Below are 19,936 nucleotides of genomic sequence, written 5' to 3'. Positions count from 1 at the left end.
TACTCACTGTCACTGAGAAATGATACTCATTGAACTATGCTATCAGTAGAACACGGTTCTGATCCAGGAGTCAAATGCAACAAAATTGATTACTAAGAAAAATTAAACTCAACGAACAAAACCAGTGTTGCCATTTTGTCATTGCTAGAAGTAAGCAACAAAACTACACTTCAAATACTTGAGAACAAATGAGCTCAACAATATTACTGTGTGGGAAAATAAGCTATTATAGTTCAATAGATTTTTAATAAAAAGGCAAAATCAATTATTATTCATTTCTCAGATTAAAAAAACAAACAACTCAATATATTGTCTGAAAGGTACCAGTGGGTGACAGATCTTATTTTCAGAATAACAGTAATACAAGTAGGAAGTGTCACCTACTTCCTACTTTATTCCTCTCTTAATTCTTTCTGAAAAAGAAAAACAAAATGAAAAAAAAAAAAAAAATGAAGCAAACAAAAAAACAAAAAACCCAAAGCCCTCACTTGTATGTTTTCAAGGATTTTCAAGTAAAAGTTTAGAACTCTGATTTTAACACTGATAGTGTCTGTGAGGACTCAGACTCAACAGAGAATCTGGGGTGCATTTGGGCTGAGGTGCAAATGAAATATAAGCCATTATTGAATCAAGAGTAAGTGACATGCATGGGGCACCTGGGTGGCTCAGTCAGTTGAGCAACTGACTCTGGATTTTGAGTCGGGTCATGATCTCAGGGTGGTGAGATCCAGCCCTGAATGGTGCTCCACGCTCAGTGTGGAGTCTGCTTGACCCTCTCCCTCAGATCCTCTCCCCAACTCTCCCTCTCTCTTTCTCAAATAAATAAATACAGTTTTTTTTTAAAAAAAAAAAAAAAGAGGAAGTGACATGCATATTTGGAGAAAAATAAAGCCTTATTAACAAGGCAAATTTATTTTTTTTAACAAAGCAATCTTAAAAGGCATCTTATAATTCATGTCTAATCTTTGAGAAGTTGGGCAGAGAGACTAAGTTTTTCAGCCAAGGTCGTGATTATAAGATGCAGTATCTCCATGCAGATGACGAAGGGAAAAGCCTATGTGGGACGCCTTGGATCATCAGAAGGAGCTGAGGAGAAACAGCATCTGGCACAAGAAGAAAACCTAACACAGGTAAGAACTGCAGCAGTTCTCGGAGTCACATCTCCTGGGGCATTTTCTAACTAATCCCATTTGACTATATATGTAAATCAACATAAGGTAAACATATATCACGAGTAATAAAATATCTTCAATGTTGTTTAAGTAATTTTGTTATTATGCTATAGTAATCCATTAAAAATCAAATCTAGCAATAGATCTTACAAGGGAAGAAATTTCAGTGAATATAAATTTACTGTTAAGAATTGGGGAGGGGTCGGGGCACCTGGGTGGCTCAATGGGTTAAGCCTCTGCCTTCCGCTCGGGTCATGATCCCAGGGTCTTGGGATCGAGCCCCTCATCCGGCTCTCTGCTCAGCGGGGAGCCTGCTTCCCCCTCTCTCTCTCTGCCTGCCTCTCTGCTTACTTGTGATCTCTCTGTCAAATAAATAAATAAAATCTTAAAAAAAAAAAAAAAAACAAAGAAAGAAAGAAAATTGGGGAGGGGAGTGGCTCAGGGGGTTAAGCCTCTGCCTTTGGTTCAAGTCATGATCTCAGGGCCCTGGGATTAAGTCCGGCATCAGGTTCCCTGCTGAGCAAGGAGCCTGCTTCCCCCTTTCCCTCTGCTGCTCCCCCTGCTTTTGCTCTCTCTCCTTCTCTCACTGTCTGTCAAATTAATAAATTCTTTAAAAAAAAAAAGAATTGGGGAGGGTATGTGCTATGGTGGGTGCTATGAATTGTGTAAGATTCACAGACCTGTAGCCCTGAAACAAATAATATATTGTATGTTAATAAAATAAAATAAAATAAATAAAATAAAACAAGTGCAGAAAAAAAAACCAATTCATTTCAATTTCCTGTATAAATACAAAAAAACGTAAACTAATAAAACAATCATAAAATATTCCCCAAAAATTAGGTTTTATTCAAAAGGCCTTCTTTTGGGGTGCCTGGGTGGCTCAGTTGGTTAAGCACCCAACTCTTGATTCAGCTCAGGTCATGACCTCAGGGTCGTGAGATCAAACCCCCAGTCCATCTCCATGCTCAGCAAGGAGTCTGCTTGAGTCTCCCTGTGGTTTGTGTTCCCTCCGACTCTCTCTAAAATAAATAAATAAATAAAATAAAATAAAATAGGGGAGGAGTGAAGATGGCGGAGAAGTAGCAGGCTGAGACTGCTTCAGCTAGCCGGAGATCAGCTAGATAGCTTATCTAAAGATTGCAAACACCTGAAAATCCATCGGCAGATCGAAGAGAAGAAGAACAGCAATTCTGGAAACAGAAAAACAACCACTTTCTGAAAGGTAGGACCGGCGGAGAAGTGAATCCAAAGCGACGGGAAGATAGACCCCGGGGGGAGGGGCCGGCTCCTGGCAAGCGGCGGAGCAACGGCGCACAAAATCAGGACTTTTAACAGTCTGTTCCGCTGAGGGACATCGCTCCAGAGGCTAAACCGGGGCGAAGCCCACGCGGGGTCAGTGTGGCCTCAGGTCCCGCAGGGTCACAGAAGGATCAGGGGTGTCTGAGTGTCGCAGACCTTGCGGGTATTGGAACGGGAAAGCCGGCTACAGAGACAGAGCCGACAGTAAGCTTACAGCTCGGTGTTACCTTGAACTGGTCGCAGGCCCGGTGAGCTCGGAGCGCGGCCGGAGGTCAGGCAGACGGGAGTAACTGGGCGCTATTCTCTGGGGGCGCACTGAGGAGTGCGGCCCTGGGCTCTCGGCTCCTCCGGGCTGGAGACAAGGAGGCCGCCATTTGTATTCCCGTCCTCTGGAACTCTACGGAAAGCGCTCAGGGAACAAAAGCTCCTGAAAGCAAACCCGAGCGGATTACTCACCCCGGCCCCGGGTAAGGGCGGTGTCATTCCGCCTGGGGCAGAGACACTTGAGAATCACTACAACAGGCCCCTCCCCCAGAAGATCAACAAGAAATCCAGCCGAGACCAAGTTCACCCACCAAGGAGTGCGGTTTCAATACCAAGGAGAACAGCAGAATTCCAGAGGAGGAGAAAGCCAAGCAAGGAACTCATGGCTTTTTCCCTGTGATTTTTTTTTAGTCTTGCAGTTAATTTAATTTTTTTCTTTTTCATTTTTTTTTTTTTTCCTCGCCTTCGGGTAAATTTTTTTTTTTTTAACTGTTACCTTTTTCTTTTTTAACGATTTTTTACTAGTTTATCTAATATATGTATTTTTTCTTTTTTACATTTTTCTTAGGTGTTTTCCTTTTTTTTTTTTTTTAATTCTTTTCTTTTTTTTTCTTTCTTCCTTTTTGAACCTCTTTTTATCCCCTTTCTCCCCCCTCACGATTTTGGATCTCTTCTAATTTGGTTAAAGCATTTTTTCCTGGGGTTGTTGCCACCCTTTTAGTATTTTACTTGCCCCTTCATATACTCTTATCTGGACAAAATGACAAGACGGAAAAATTCAACACAAAAAAAAGAACAAGAGGCAGTACCGAAGGCTAGGGACCTAATCAATACAGACATTGGTAATATGTCAGATCTAGAGTTCAGAATGACAATTCTCAAGGTTCTAGCCGGGCTCGAAAAAGGCATGGAAGATATTAGAGAAACCCTCTCGAGAGATATAAAAGCCCTTTCTGGAGAAATAAAAGAACTAAAATCTAACCAAGTTGAAATCAAAAAAGCTATTAATGAGGTGCAATCAAAAATGGAGGCTCTCACTGCTAGGATAAATGAGGCAGAAGAAAGAATTAGTGATATAGAAGACCAAATGACAGAGAATAAAGAAGCTGAGCAAAAGAGGGACAAACAGCTACTGGACCACGAGGGGAGAATTCGAGAGATAAGTGACACCATAAGACGAAACAACATTAGAATAATTGGGATTCCAGAAGAAGAAGAAAGAGAGAGGGGAGCAGAAGGTATACTGGAGGTTCAGAGAACGCCCCTCAAAATAAATAAGAATAGGCCCACACCCCGTCACCTAATAGTAAAATTTACAAGTCTCAGTGACAAAGAGAAAATCCTGAAAGCAGCCCGGGAAAAGAAGTCTGTAACATACAATGGTAAAAATATTAGATTGGCAGCTGACTTATCCACAGAGACCTGGCAGGCCAGAAAGAGCTGGCATGATATTTTCAGAGCACTAAATGAGAAAAACATGCAGCCAAGAATACTATATCCAGCTAGGCTATCATTGAAAATAGAAGGAGAGATTAAAAGCTTCCAGGACAAACAAAAACTGAAAGAATTTGCAAATACCAAACCAGCTCTACAGGAAATATTGAAAGGGGTCCTCTAAGCAAAGAGAGAGCCTACAAGTGGTAGATCAGAAAGGAACAGAGACCATATACAGTAACAGTCACCTTACAGGCAATACAATGGCACTAAATTCATATCTCTCAATAGTTACCCTGAATGTTAATGGGCTAAATGCCCCTGTCAAAAGACACAGGGTATCAGAATGGATAAAAAAACAAAACCCATCTATATGTTGCCTCCAAGAAACTCATTTTAAGCCCGAAGACACCTCCAGATTTAAAGTGAGGGGGTGGAAAAGAATTTACCATGCTAATGGACATCAGAAGAAAGCAGGAGTGGCAATCCTTATATCAGATCAATTAGATTTTAAGCCAAAGACTATAATAAGAGATGATGAAGGACACTATATCATACTCAAAGGGTCTGTCCAACAAGAAGATTTAACAATTTTAAATATCTATGCCCCCAACGTGGGAGCAGCCAACTCTATAAACCAATTAATAACAAAATCAAAGAAACACATCAACAATAATACAATAATAGTAGGGGACTTTAACACTCCCCTCATTGAAATGGACAGATCATCCAAGCAAAAGATCAGCAAGGAAATAAAGGTCTTAAACGACACACTGGACCAGATGGACATCACAGATATATTCAGAATATTTCATCCCAAAGCAACAGAATACACATTCTTCTCTAGTGCACATGGAACATTCTCCAGAATAGATCACATCCTCGGTCCTAAATCAGGACTCAACCGGTATCAAAAGATTGGGATCATTCCCTGCATATTTTCAGACCACAATGCTCTAAAGCTAGAACTCAACCACAAAAGGAAGTTTGGAAAGAAACCAAATACATGGAGACTAAACAGCATCCTTCTAAAGAATGAATGGGTCAACCAGGAAATTAAAGAAGAATTGAAAAAAATCATGGAAACAAATGATAATGAAAATACAACGGTTCAAAATCTGTGGGACACAACAAAGGCAGTCCTGAGAGGAAAATATATAGCGGTTCAAGCCTTTCTCAAGAAACAAGAAAGGTCTCAGGTACACAACCTAACCCTACACCTAAAGGAGCTGGAGAAAGAACAAGAAAGAAACCCTAAGCCCAACAAGAGGAGAGAAATCATAAAGATCAGAGCAGAAATCAATGAAATAGAAACCAAAAAAACAATAGAACAAATCAACGAAACTAGGAGCTGGTTCTTTGAAAGAATTAATAAAATTGATAAACCCCTGGCCCGACTTATCAAAAAGAAAAGAGAAAGGACCCAAATAAGTAAAATCATGAATGAAAGAGGAGAGATCACAACTAACACCAAAGAAATACAAACTATTATAAGAACATACTATGAGCAACTCTACGCCAATAAATTTGACAATCTGGAAGAAATGGATGCATTCCTAGAAACATATAAACTACCACAACTGAACCAGGAAGAAATAGAAAGCCTGAACAGACCCATAACCAGTAAGGAGATTGAAACAGTCATTAAAAATCTCCAAACAAACAAAAGCCCAGGGCCAGACGGCTTCCCGGGGGAATTCTACCAAACATTTAAAGAAGAACTAATTCCTATTCTCCTGAAACTGTCCCAAAAAATAGAAATGGAAGGAAAACTTCCAAACTCATTTTATGAGGCCAGCATCACCTTGATCCTAAAACCAGACAAGGATCCCACCAAAAAAGAGAGCTATAGACCGATATCCTTGATGAACACAGATGTGAAAATACTCAACAAAATACTAGCCAATAGGATTCAACAGTACATTAAAAAGATTATTCACCACGACCAAGTGGGATTTATTCCAGGGCTGCAAGGTTGGTTCAACATCCGCAAATCAGTCAATGTGATACAACACATCAATAAAAGAAAGAACAAGAACCATATGATACTCTCAATAGATGCTGAAAAAGCATTTGACAAAGTACAGCATCCCTTCCTGATCAAAACTCTTCAAAGTGTAGGGATAGAGGGCACATACCTCAATATCATCAAAGCCATCTATGAAAAACCCACCGCAAATATCATTCTCAATGGAGAAAAACTGAAAGCTTTTCCGCTAAGGTCAGGAACACGGCAGGGATGTCCATTATCACCACTGCTATTCAACATAGTACTAGAGGTCCTAGCCTCAGCAATCAGACAACAAAAGGAAATTAAAGGCATCCAAATCGGCAAAGAAGAAGTCAAATTATCACTCTTCGCAGATGATATGATACTATATGTGGAAAACCCAAAAGACTCCACTCCAAAACTGCTAGAACTTATACAGGAATTCAGTAAAGTGTCAGGTTATAAAATCAATGCACAGAAATCAGTTGCATTTCTCTACACCAACAGCAAGACAGAAGAAAGAGAAATTAAGGAGTCAATCCCATTTACAATTGCACCCAAAACCATAAGATACCTAGGAATAAACCTAACCAAAGAGACACAGAATCTATACTCAGAAAACTATAAAGTACTCATGAAAGAAATTGAGGAAGACACAAAGAAATGGAAAAATGTTCCATGTTCCTGGATTGGAAGAATAAATATTGTGAAAATGTCTATGCTACCTAAAGCAATCTACACATTTAATGCAATTCCTATCAAAGTACCATCCATCTTTTTCAAAGAAATGGAACAAATAATGCTAAATTTATATGGAACCAGAAAAGACCTCGAATAGCCAAAGGGATATTGAAAAAGAAAGCCAACGTTGGTGGCATCACAATTCCGGACTTCAAGCTCTATTACAAAGCTGTCGTCATCAAGACAGCATGGTACTGGCACAAAAACAGACACATAGATCAATGGAACAGAATAGAGAGACCAGAAATAGACCCTCAACTCTATGGTCAACTAATCTTCGACAAAGCAGGAAAGAATGTCCAATGGAAAAAAGACAGCCTCTTCAATAAATGGTGCTGGGAAAATTGGACAGCCACATGCAGAAAAATGAAATTGGACCATTTCCTTACACCACACACAAAAATAGACTCAAAATGGATGAAGGACCTCAATGTGCGAAAGGAATCCATCAAAATCCTTGAGGAGAACACAGGCAGCAACCTCTTTGACCTCTGCCGCAGCAACATCTTCCTAGGAACAACGCAAAAGGCAAGGGAAGCAAGGGCAAAAATGAACTATTGGGATTTCATCAAGATCAAAAGCTTTTGCACAGCAAAGGAAACAGTTAACAAAATCAAAAGACAACTGACAGAATGGGAGAAGATATTTGCAAATGACATATCAGATAAAGGACTAGTGTCCAGAATCTATAAAGAACTTAGCAAACTCAACACCCAAAGAACAAATAATCCAAGCAAGAAATGGGCAGAGGACATGAACAGACATTTCTGCAAAGAAGACATCCAGATGGCCAACAAACACATGAAAAAGTGCTCCATATCACTCGGCATCAGGGAAATACAAATCAAAACCACAATGAGATATCACCTCACACCAGTCAGAATGGCTAAAATCAACAAGTCAGGAAATGACAGATGCTGGCGAGGATGCGGAGAAAGGGGAACCCTCCTACACTGTTGGTGGGAATGCAAGCTGGTGCAGCCACTCTGGAAAACAGCATGGAGGTTCCTCAAAATGTTGAAAATAGAACTGCCCTATGACCCAGAAATTGCACTATTGGGTATTTACCCTAAGGATACAAAGGGGCACATGCACCCAAATGTTTATAGCAACAATGTCCACAATAGCCAAAACTATGGAAAGAACCTAGATGTCCATCAACAGATGAATGGATCAAGAAGATGTGGTATATATACACAATGGAATACTATGCAGCCATCAAAAGAAATGAAATCCTGCCATTTGCGACAACATGGATGGAACTAGAGCGTATCATGCTTAGCGAAATAAGTCAAGCAGAGAAAGACAACTATCATATGATCTCCCTGATATGAGGAAGTGGTGATGCAACATGGGGGCTTAAGTGGGTAGGAGAAGAATAAATGAAACAAGATGGGATTGGGAGGGAGACAAACCATAAGTGACTTTTAATCTCACAAAACAAACTGAGGGTTGCTGGGGGGAGGGGGTTTGGGAGAAGGGGGGGGGATTATGGACATTGGGGAGGGTATGTGCTTTGGTGAGTGCTGTGAAGTGTGTAAACCTGGTGATTCACAGACCTGTACCCCTGGGGATAGAGTATTATGCCTCCATCAGAAAGGATGAATACCCAACTTTTGTAGCAACATGGACGGGACTGGAAGAGATTATGCTGAGTGAAATAAGTCAAGCAGAGAGAGTCAATTATCATATGGTTTCACTTATTTGTGGAGCATAACAAATAGCATGGAGGACATGGGGACTTAGAGTGGAGAAGGGAGTTGGGGGAAATTGGAAGGGGAGGTGAACCATGAGAGACTATGGACTCTGAAAAACAATCTGAGGGTTTTGAAGGGACGGGGGGTGGAAGGTTGGGGTACCAGGTGGTGGGTATTATAGAGGGCACGGATTGCATGGAGCACGGGGTGTGGTGCAAAAATAATGAATACTGTTATGCTGGAAATAAAATAAAAAATATATATATATATAAAAAAAATAAAAAAAAATAAAATAAAATAAAGGCCTCTTTTACTTAAATAATCATGTATGAATGTATTAATTTTAAAATATAGAAACCAAGAATCATCCTTCTCACATAATCAAAAATAATTTGGTTAGGATACTGTATCATTTAAGGATGGATTGGTCCCTTCCAATAAACACTCAATACAAATGTAAATCCATTCAATTAATGGAATTACATACCTAAGATTTGATATGAAAATGAACATTTTTGCCAAGTCTCTGATCAAATCCAAATAGTATCTCAAGAATAGAGGAGTTCATTTTACTTTATATTTTATTTTATAGCATTGCTTTTTAGTATAGCACCCACTTCTAGCTCTTGGTCAAAAATCTAGAAGTAATCTTATTTAAAGATTTATGAGCAGTTATGCTCTCAAGATATTTTTTGAGCCATATTCAGGTTTTGGGTTTTTTTTTACAGAAATCTTCAAACAATGCTCAAACGTTCCTACTTTCTGAAGCAATGTTAGAACATCAGAATATGCGTTTTCTTTGGTGTAAGCTTTATTACAAACTTGTGCTGGAATGTTCTTTTTATGTCAGTGCTATAATGGGTTTCTAAAGTATACCCTTGTACACTATCAGTCTTATAAATTATGAGCTGAGGGATTCTGTCTCTCTCAGGAAAGTAACTTCTCAGAAATATGTTAATAAATAAGTTCATATTTGACAGAAAATTTGTTCTTTTTATTTTTATGGAGCTATACATACATTCTTCAAGATTCATCTTCCTGAAATCTTTCTTATTAAAAAGAAAAATATATATATTTGGCTTTTAGGAACAGCAAACCAGAGAGAAGATAATTTTTGGTGTTTGAAAATCTTTCCTTTGAAATAAAATTCTACAAAGGGAAAGGCTCACTTTAGGAATGATTCTTTTCATATTAATTTTTGAGTTTTGGCTAATGTGTCAGAATCTACCAGATAGGAATTGTAAAATTTAATTCCACATGAACAATCATTTAACCTAAATGATTTGGTTAAATATTTGGAAGATGCCAAAATTAGAGGAGTTTCTTTTAATATTAAAGTGTTCTACATAATTTGACTCCATCTCTGAGAATAATTAATACTATTATATTGAGCATATTATGGAGGGTATTTTAAGGTGAAGAATCAAAGGATATTTCAAGGTAATAATTCATAGACTTCCATGCAGCTTTATGATGTTTTCTTATTCACTGACTTCATTTCAGGTATGCCTCAGACTCCTGGCATAAGCATATTACTTGCTCCGTCAGGATCACAAGTGGTTGTAAAAATATGCATTTTCTATTTCTGCCCACTGTGAGGGAATGAAAGCAATAGCACCCCAGGAGCAATGAACACACCTGGCACACAGGTATGAATTTATAAATGCCATTTACTTAACATAAGCTGGGCTCCTTAGAAAAGTTTTTCCAGCACTGGAGCAGGAAATACACAAAGAACCTGGAACAGCTTCTCATTCCAGAAAGCAAACACTTGCTCAAAGAATGACAGAGAATCCTCGTGAGAACACAGACATCAGCTTGAAGAAGCTCCCACTAACCGAGTCTGGGATAATTTCAGTGTAAAAGTAAGTGATTACATGAACGGACTGTATCACATTGATTAGAATCCACCGAATGAAATAGGAATAGTCTATCCTGAAAGAAATAAATGAAAGAAAGACATGCTCTTCCTTGTAATAGAATGTCAGCTAATAAGTGGAATAATAGCAAAGTGGTTAGAAAATCATTTGACACATCCTAGTAAAAACTGATGATGGATTAGATATCTCCCTGTTCTCAAATATGCTCCTAAAATATTAAAGTTAATGACATCAGCAAGGGCGTGAACCAACCACAGCTGGTCCCTGATACGATGCATTTGAGGACACAATCACTTTTGTGCTATGTCTGCAAAAATGTAAAACTTCTATCAAATCCTGTGAAAACCTCAGGCAAAGGCCAAATCTAGAACATTCTAAGACAAATAAATAAATAACTGACCAGTGGTCTTCACAAATCTCAAGGTCATGCAATAAATACAGGGTGAGACTGAGGAATTCTTCTAAATTAAACTAGAAAGACATATGGTTCTTGTTCTTTCTTTTATTTATGTGGATAAAAATATATGTTTATAAAAAATAAAAAATTTAAAAAAAAAAACCTTGAAAGACATGACAACCAAATACAACATGTAACCTGAGCAAATGTTTCTTTCCCTTCCTTCCTCCCTCCCTCTTACTCTCTCTTTCTTTCTTTCTTTCTTTTCTTTTCTCTCTGAATTTGTTTTTAAGTAATCTCTACGCTCAGTGTGGGCCTCAAATTCATAATTCTGAAATCAAGAGTGGCACGCCCCACCGACTGAGCTAGTCAGACAAGGAATTTTTAAGGATAATTTATGAAATGTGAACAAAAGATGTCAATTTTATTAGAGTGTGAACCATTAAATGACCTTATTTGAATCTGAAGCTATGTAAAAGAATGCCCTTATTCCTAGGAAACATACATAACTTTTACATGTAAATGGCAGCATTATGTCCTCAAACCTCAACTTATTCTCAATGGGTTAAGATATATGTAAATTTTATTTTATACATAAATTTTATATGTAGGAGTGTGTATGTATAGAGAAAACACTATAAAGAAAATATAATTAATATTAAAAATAAAGGAATCCAGAAAATTGTATGTGGGGATTCTTTTCACTATTATCGCAAATTTTCTGAAATCTGAAACTATTTCAAAAATTGAGACTTACCTTAGCGGAAAAGCTTTCAGGTTTTCTCCATTGAGAATGATATTTGCGGTGGGTTTTTCATAGATGGCTTTGATGATATTGAGGTATGTGCCCTCTATCCCTACACTTTGAAGAGTTTTGATCAGGAAGGGATGCTGTACTTTGTCAAATGCTTTTTCAGCATCTATTGAGAGTATCATATGGTTCTTGTTCTTTCTTTTATTGATGTGTTGTATCACATTGACTGATTTGCGGATGTTGAACCAACCTTGCAGCCCTGGAATAAATCCCACTTGGTCGTGGTGAATAATCTTTTTAATGTACTGTTGAATCCTATTGGCTAGTATTTTGTTGAGTATTTTCGCATCTGTGTTCATCAAGGATATCGGTCTTACAAAAATGCTTTTTATGCTATTTAGCTTTGAGTTCTTTGGAGTCATAGAAATTTAGTTAGCATCTACTCTAGAACACACTTCCTTTTTTTTCCCCTCTAGAACCACTTTTTTAAAAAATTTAGATATACTTGACAGGTAGTTTCAGATGTGCAACATAATGATTCAGCATTTCTATATATTACAAAATGATTATCACAAAAACATTAGTTAACAGTCATCACACAAACATTTTTTTTTTCTTGTGATAAGAATGTTTAAGATCTACTCTCACAGCAACTTGTAAACATGTGAAATGATGTTATTAACCATGGAAGTCAGAAGGGCAGTTTTAGCTGTACAAATGCTTTTTTTTTTTTTTTTTAAGATTTTATTTCTTTGACAGAGAGAGACACAGCAAGAGAGGGAACACAAGCAGGGAAAGTGGGAGAAGGAGAAGCAGGCTCCCGGCTGAGCAGTGAGCCCAATGAGGGCCTTGATCCCAGGACTCTGGTATCATGACCTGAGCCGAAGGCAGACAGGTAAGGACTGAGGTGCCCAGCATAAATGCTTTCTAAGTTTAGTTAGTTTAATGTAGCTTAGTTTTGCTTCCGATATACATAGCATGATATAAAATAGAATTAGTTTTAGTCACTTAAAAGAGTAAAATTTCATATGTCAACGCAATTTCCAGCTTTCCTGGAATATAAATTTGGAAAATCAAGGCCCACAACTCCACAAGACAAGAACCAGAGATGAGTCACAGTGCCCCCTTTTGATTGTGCTTCTGCTGTCCTATATCACTGTTGTGTTACTGACATTATGATATTGGTGAGACTGCCAAATGATCACATTAAAACATAATTATTTTATTTACCCATTAATGGATGAAATTACTCCTCAGTGGATATGTTTCCTAATGAATCCTGAGGGAATCAAAACAATCTGACCTCCCTGATCTTGGATTGCCATTACAATTCGTCTTCACCCAAAGCTCAAAAATGTCTCATAGCAGAAAAATAATGGGCATAATATGTTCTGATTTGTTAGGTAAAAAAGGCAAAGATTTTTATTTTAATTATCACTTATTTGGTTTTCTAACGAAGTTATCATTTGCATACACTTAGCAAACAGGCTATGTCCTTTATCAGCTTTCTAATGAAGCATTTGGCTCATTTCGTTCCCTTATTTCTCTTTTCTTTGAATACAAAAGTATCACATAGAGTTTTAGGAAAGTGAAAAATGTGAAAGCCAAGTGAACTAGATTATGCGCAGGCACTATTTGCATTTAATGTGCATGCTTCTAGGTGTTTTGCTCTATGCAAAAAAATTTTATATATATATATATATATATATATTTGGCACCAATATGTATATAGAAACACTTAAAATTTTTAGTTCAAGGAATCTATAAGTAAAGGATTGATGACACTACGAAAGAGATGATGCAGAAGTGTGAGCAGAAGGAAAGTAAGTGAAGGAGCTAAAGTAGGATCCTGCCCATGGGGCACAAGGGTCCTGCAAAGTGCAGACTGCTCAACCAGGTGACACTGAGGTAGTGTTCCGTAACAGCATATCTGAATGCTTGTAGAGGACACGAATGTTGAATCAGAGACTAAATTTCATTTGCAGTAATGGAACCAGTATAACCAATCTAAGTAGCCAAGGGATTGCTCCTCCATGTTCAAAAGATCAAGTGGTAGGTCAGTCTAGTTCCATAGCAATCGCAGGAAGATCCAGTGAACACGACAGGAATCCTGAGGATCTGGTCTTCTCTCAGCTGCCAATGGATCACATAAGCTAGATCCTTCTCCAGTACCTACGAATACTCTACTGAAGAAGAAAGGGAAGGGAAGAAGAGGTCTGGAACTTTCACCCTCTAACAGCAAAACAGTTACCTAGAGAGTCTCTTTAAGTTCAGGAGTCAAAATAAAATGATAAAATTAGGCTATTTTTAATTTTCTGACTCTTTTTGGATGTACCGATCACATCATCATCAGAACATTTTAAAACATCATTGGATGTACTGATCACATCATCATCAGAACATCTTAAAACTAATACGATTTTGTAATGAATAATTACACAAATTACCTGCACTATATTCTGTTAAATATGCATAACCTGAAAATCCATGTTAGCATATCCTCAGAGTTATACCACACTCTTCAGAACTTTCCTGAACATGTGATAGCACATGTGATATTTCTTCTATCTCATAGATTGATTAATTGACCCTATAACATGAATGACCACTTCATATAAATTAAAATCTTTAAAAAGAGTCTATTTATAAGACCCTCTTGCATTCCACTATGGAATCAACTCAAAAGCTCTTGAATTACAATTATAGACCCTCGGAAAAATGAATCTTATTTGGAACTAAAGCTCTATTCTACAGACATCTGGGTCTTCTCTCGGAGGGGAAGCATTAAGCCTACTTATTTCTTATATGAAAGATCTATTCCCAGAAGGAGAAAAGGCACTTTTCCAAAGTTTTAAACAAGTTCTTGGGTTTTAACAACCATGAGCAGTTTAATAAAGTCAAGTGTTTAACCAATAAAGTCCAGCTTTACAGTTCTCATAAAGTACAATCTTGTTGCAGCTTAGGATTATTAATATTTTATATTATAAATAGTATTTATCAAGCTCTTGCCTGTCCTTGCTTCCACTGATGGCAGGTGGTTCAGTTTGGGGGAAGTAATGCTCTGTGCAACAAGAGCCCTGGGTAAGGAAAGCACCTGAGTTCTACGGTTACATATCACTGCACACCCATTTATTTAACATGATCAAATTTTACTGTAGAGTCTAGAGATACATTTCTAGAAAGAACAGGAACACAATCCCGAACTTCATGAAGATGGTGTCATCAAAAGACAGATTTTTATGTTTTTTAAAAATATGTATGTATATATGTAATATGTATGTATGTATGTAATGTAAATATATATTTAGAGAGTGTGAGCAGGGAGGGGCAGAGAGAGAAGGAGAGGGAATCTCAAGCTGTCTCGATGCTCAGTGTGGAGCCTGACACAGGGCTCTATCCCACGACTCTGAGATCATGACCTGAGCCAAAATCAAGAGTCAAACACTTCACTGAGCCACTGGGTGCCCCAGATACAGATGTTTTTAAATTAGACTATTCTGCCTATACTGATGGCATATTGTGTAATGTCTACCAACCTTTTTACTAAGAATGGTGAGAAATACTGGAAAATATGTTTTTAAAATGTCTTTGAAGACATAGGAATGCTACAGCATAATGAATATAAAGCAGAGAAGTAAGAGAAGGAAACACTAGTAATTGAACTTAGCACTGGGATATCTTTTCTACATGGGGCATCTGCCATTTCCTGAATAGAGGGCGAGATACTGAGCAGTGATTGTAGCAGGCTCCAGGGGCTGGAGGATACAATTGAAATCCAGATCATGCCAAAGGGGTAAACCCTTATTGACTCCCACCCTTTGTGTAGACCATAAAGCACTGTATCCTAAAACAGAAGTTAACAAGTATTTTCTTTAAAGGGCTAGACACTAAATATTTCAGGCTTTGTGGGCCGTACTGTCTGTAGCAACTGCCTAGTTCTGCTTTAGTCACAGAAATGCAAGCACTGACAATGTAAATAGATGGACATCACTGTATTTCCTAAAACCTTATTTATAAAATCAAGCACCTGCCGTATTTGACCCACAGTCTATAATTTGCCAACCTCTGCCCTAAAGAAAGAGTGAGCCGGAAATATACTAGACTTAAAAGGAAATGAAGCTTAACCTAAATCATATTATTCTTTGTAACTGGGTTAAGGTAAAAATGCATTTCTAGCATCCATGGCTACCTTTAAATATCATACTTAAGTCATGTCAAATGGAAGGTAGCAGGATCCTACAAATTATGATTATCCACAAATGATCTCTAAAGCTTTTTCATGTATCTCATAATCAACTGAAACAAAGTCCCACAGAAAATAAGATAAATAATAAACAAACAAACAGGTGCAACTATACAAAAATCCCAGTTTTTTTCATTTTTTTAAGAACTTGATGAGTTCAGTCTACAATTTATATAGAAATTTAAAAGAGCAGCAAAGAGAAATACTCCTAAAGAGGAAGTAGAAGGTGGGATCAGATTCTCTACTAAATATTGTTTTGAAAATACAGTATTTAAGAGTGTCCTATTGAAGCACTGTTAAATAAATAGGCAAATAGAACAGAATAAAAGGCCCAGAAACAGATCCATATACACGGACATGTGATTTGTGATTGGGGTGACACTGGAGTGTGTATGAGATATCAAAGATGAATTTTACTTGAATTATAGCACTAAGTGTAAATGCAAAGAAGGAACCCCCACAAATATCATATGTGAGAATATCATGATGTGGAAGAGGGAAATATATTTTTAAAAGATGTAACTGTAGTTAATAACGCTGTTGTGCATTTGAAAGTCAGTAAGAGTAGATCACATCACAAGGAAAATATCTATTTTGTGTTATGATGGATGTTAACTTATTCTAGTGATAACTTGAAATATACACACAAATATCAAATCATTATGCTATCGTTATACCTAAAACTAACATAATGTTTTATTTTTATATTTCATCAAATTTTCTAATATAATGTTATATATGTTCTATTAAAAACAGAGGATTGGATAACTTTTCTTACATCAGTGAGGAAGAACTACTTATGCAACTGATTAATTATGCAAAAATAACATTAAGTATAAAATAAACACAAAATACACTGTAAATTTGAAAAGATCAAAACAACCATACCTGCGTTATGGTATAAAAAGAAAAGTGGGTAACCAAAATCACTGAGGACGTAGTGATTAAAGTAGGCATGTTGAGTGGATGCTCTGCCATGTCTTCTGATGTTCTTTTTCTTGAGAACTCTTAGTAGTTACATGAATGTTTCCTTTTTGATAATCCGTGTGTGTGTGTGTGTGTGTGTGTGTGGAGCCCAACGTGGGGCTCGAACTCACAACCATGAGATCAAGACCTGAGCTAAGATCAAGAGTCAGACACTTAACCAACTGAGCCACCCAAGCACCCCATTTTTGATAATTTTTAACTGCGCATTATGTTTTATTTCTTTTTGTCATGTGTGCTACAGTGCAATCAAAGTTTACATTTAATTATATGTATCATCCAATGATTCAACAACTACACTGATAAATCTATGTAGTTCTATGAAGTTCTATGACAGACACAAAAATATTAGTGTCTCAAACAAAAGACATTTACCTAATCCAAAGGGCAGGGAAGGCTGAATCTCTATAAAGATTAACAAGATTAGAGAGGTTGAGTAGAACAAGAGGGCAAGGGGGTCATTTAGAAACATGATAATAAGAAGCAGGACAAGTTGACTCACTTGCTAGGACACAACTGAGACATAGTAAGTTAGATGTTTCCACCAAGTGCTTGGGAAAGTCAGGGGCTAGATCTTGCAAAATATTGCAGACCATGATCAAAAATGTTTTTAAAAGATTTTGTTTATTTATTTGACAGAAATCACAAGTAGACAGAGAGAGGTAGGCAGAGAGAGCTCCCCACTAAGCAGAGAACTCAATGCGGGGCGTAACCCACTGAGCAATCCAGGCACCCCTCAAAATATTTTTAGAAATCATATTCTAAGTTGAAAATCAGTGAAAGTTTTTACAAGGAAAATATCAGATTTGGTTCTTGAAAAATGGCTGCTGTGCATGGACCATGCGAGTAAGGTGAGACCGCAGGTGGGAAGACCTACAGAGGCTATCCTGACCATCCAATGACAGTGACGATCACTTTTGCTGATGTGATGGCTGCGAAAGTGGCAGGTATTAAGATTTCTGAAATTAAGGGGTGCCTGAGTGGCTCAGTGGGTCAAGCCTCTGCCTTCGGCTCAGGTCATGATCCCAGAGTCCTGGGATCAAGCCCCGCATCGGGCTCTCTGCTCAGCAGAGAGCTTGCTTTTCCTTCCTTTCTCTGCCTGCTTCTCTGCCTACTTGTGATCACTGTCTGTCAAATAAATAAAAAAATAAAATAAAAAAGATTTCTGAAATTAAGATATACTGCAAAATTCAAGGTACGTTATAGTTTAGTTAGCAGTGTTTTATAATTTTAATGTCTCTTAAGAATATGTATGATATTTGTGCTTCTTACATGAGGACACTTATACTCAACGAAAATAACACTCCAGAGGTCATGGACCAGAACTTCAGATTCGATTGGATAGGCATGATGATGGCAAGTCAGTTATTATAGACTCACCCCAGCCATGGGTAATTGTGCCATTTTGTGTATGCCAGTTGTGTATGGTGGCATTTTTTGAGGGGGAAAATTGAGGAGAAAAGCTTAAATCAAAAGTTCTTGGGGATCACAAGTTACATTTTGGTGGGCTATGTTTGAAATGCCAGTGCTTCACAAGAGGATGATACCACAGAATCCACTGAGACCCAATGGAGCTCAAGAGAATGATCCAGTTTACTATCTAAAAAAAAATGAACTCTCTGGGCAACAATGAAGGACTATGTGAGGTAACGATCTAGTTACATATATGATATCTTGTTGAGGAATTCTCATAATCTGAATGCTGAAAGGCATGTTTTTATAAATTAATATCTCAGTACATACTAATATATGTTGTGGCATGGTATACAATCATTCCATGTGTCCAAAAGTTCCATTTTGACACTTCCTGATTGAATCTATGTTATTCTGGTATTTGCCATATAATAGAGAATTTTTTTATTATAAATTTCTAAATTGTAACAACTAGAATTATCTTCCTTCAGACTTTCTTTTCTGTCCAAGGATGTTGTTTATTCTTGTCAATAACACAAATGTTGATAATTTGGAGTTTGTAATTATTTGAACTTTCTTTTTTAAAGATTTTATTTTTAAGTAAGCCCAACACGGGGCTTGAACTTGCAACCCTGTGTAAAGGATAACTGTATTAACTCACCCACCTATAGTCACTGCAGAAAAGTACTATGATGGAAAACAATCTCTACTCTTTGGAAATACTTGGGAAAAATTCTTAGTTGCCTTAACATATCTTAACATTATACACACACACACACACACACACACACACACACATATATATACAGTATAACATAGACAGAGGCATGTAAATGTTAATATACATACCTCTGCCTATGCAGATAAACTTCAGCACAAGATAAAGTCATCTAGCCCAACAGACATGGGTTTTTTTCTGCCATGAGCCTAGCAACTCTTTATTTAGAACCTGATTTTAACTGGAAAACAGTTTATTTTTATTCTGGAAATCAAACAAGGAAATTCTAGAATAGTAAGCATTAGAAAGTCAACAACTTTAGGAAAATGAATCCAAATTGTCTGGTATGTGTGATTTTGCCTTAGAATCCTAATTTCCTCAGGCTTTTCTAAGAAATTGCATTACCTCCTTTAATCAATGATTTTAACGTACAAAGGAAAATCAATACTAATTTAACCAACTAAAGTCAAATTAATTTACCTCAGTTGCTGGTATATTTTAGTGGTTTATGTTTGGATGACCAAGTTTTCCATACAGTCATTTAAATACTCCACTTTAGAATACAAAATTATTTAAAGAGCACTTCAAAAAACAAAATGTAGAGCACTATACAAATAACTCATGTTTAATTCTCCTTAAAGAGTAAAAGATAATTTGGTTTTAGAACTTAGAAAAGTACTCCCAAGACATCTCAAGGTTTCTGGTTTGTTTTGTACTGTGTATCCCTGTCAGTTTTAATATAATCATTTTTAGCTGTCTTTGCCCTGTTGGATTGCTTTTCAGCTGACCCTAGCCCAAGTCTTTTAAGAACAAAAACTTCAGAGAGTTCTGTGAATTGCATTTAGGTTAAAAAAAAAAAAATAGGATTTTACTGTGGAAAGTATTTATATTTTTGTTTGAGCTTAGACCTTATGAGAAACTTTTACTGAAGAGTTTAGCAGGGTAGT

The 19,936-nt window shown here is 37.2% G+C and overlaps 1 pseudogene; it reads left to right on the top strand.

The window, feature by feature from the left end:
- The first annotated feature begins 1,037 nt into the window (after positions 1 to 1,037).
- LOC116573598 overlaps positions 1,038 to 19,936 on the top strand; it is a 90,530-nt pseudogene continuing 71,631 nt past the window's right edge.

The sequence above is a fragment of the Mustela erminea genome, chromosome 14, assembly GCF_009829155.1.
Source record: "Mustela erminea isolate mMusErm1 chromosome 14, mMusErm1.Pri, whole genome shotgun sequence".
NCBI lineage: Eukaryota > Metazoa > Chordata > Mammalia > Carnivora > Mustelidae > Mustela > Mustela erminea.
The sequence above is the reverse complement of the archived record's forward strand: the minus strand, read 5'-3'. Positions and strand labels throughout refer to the sequence as shown.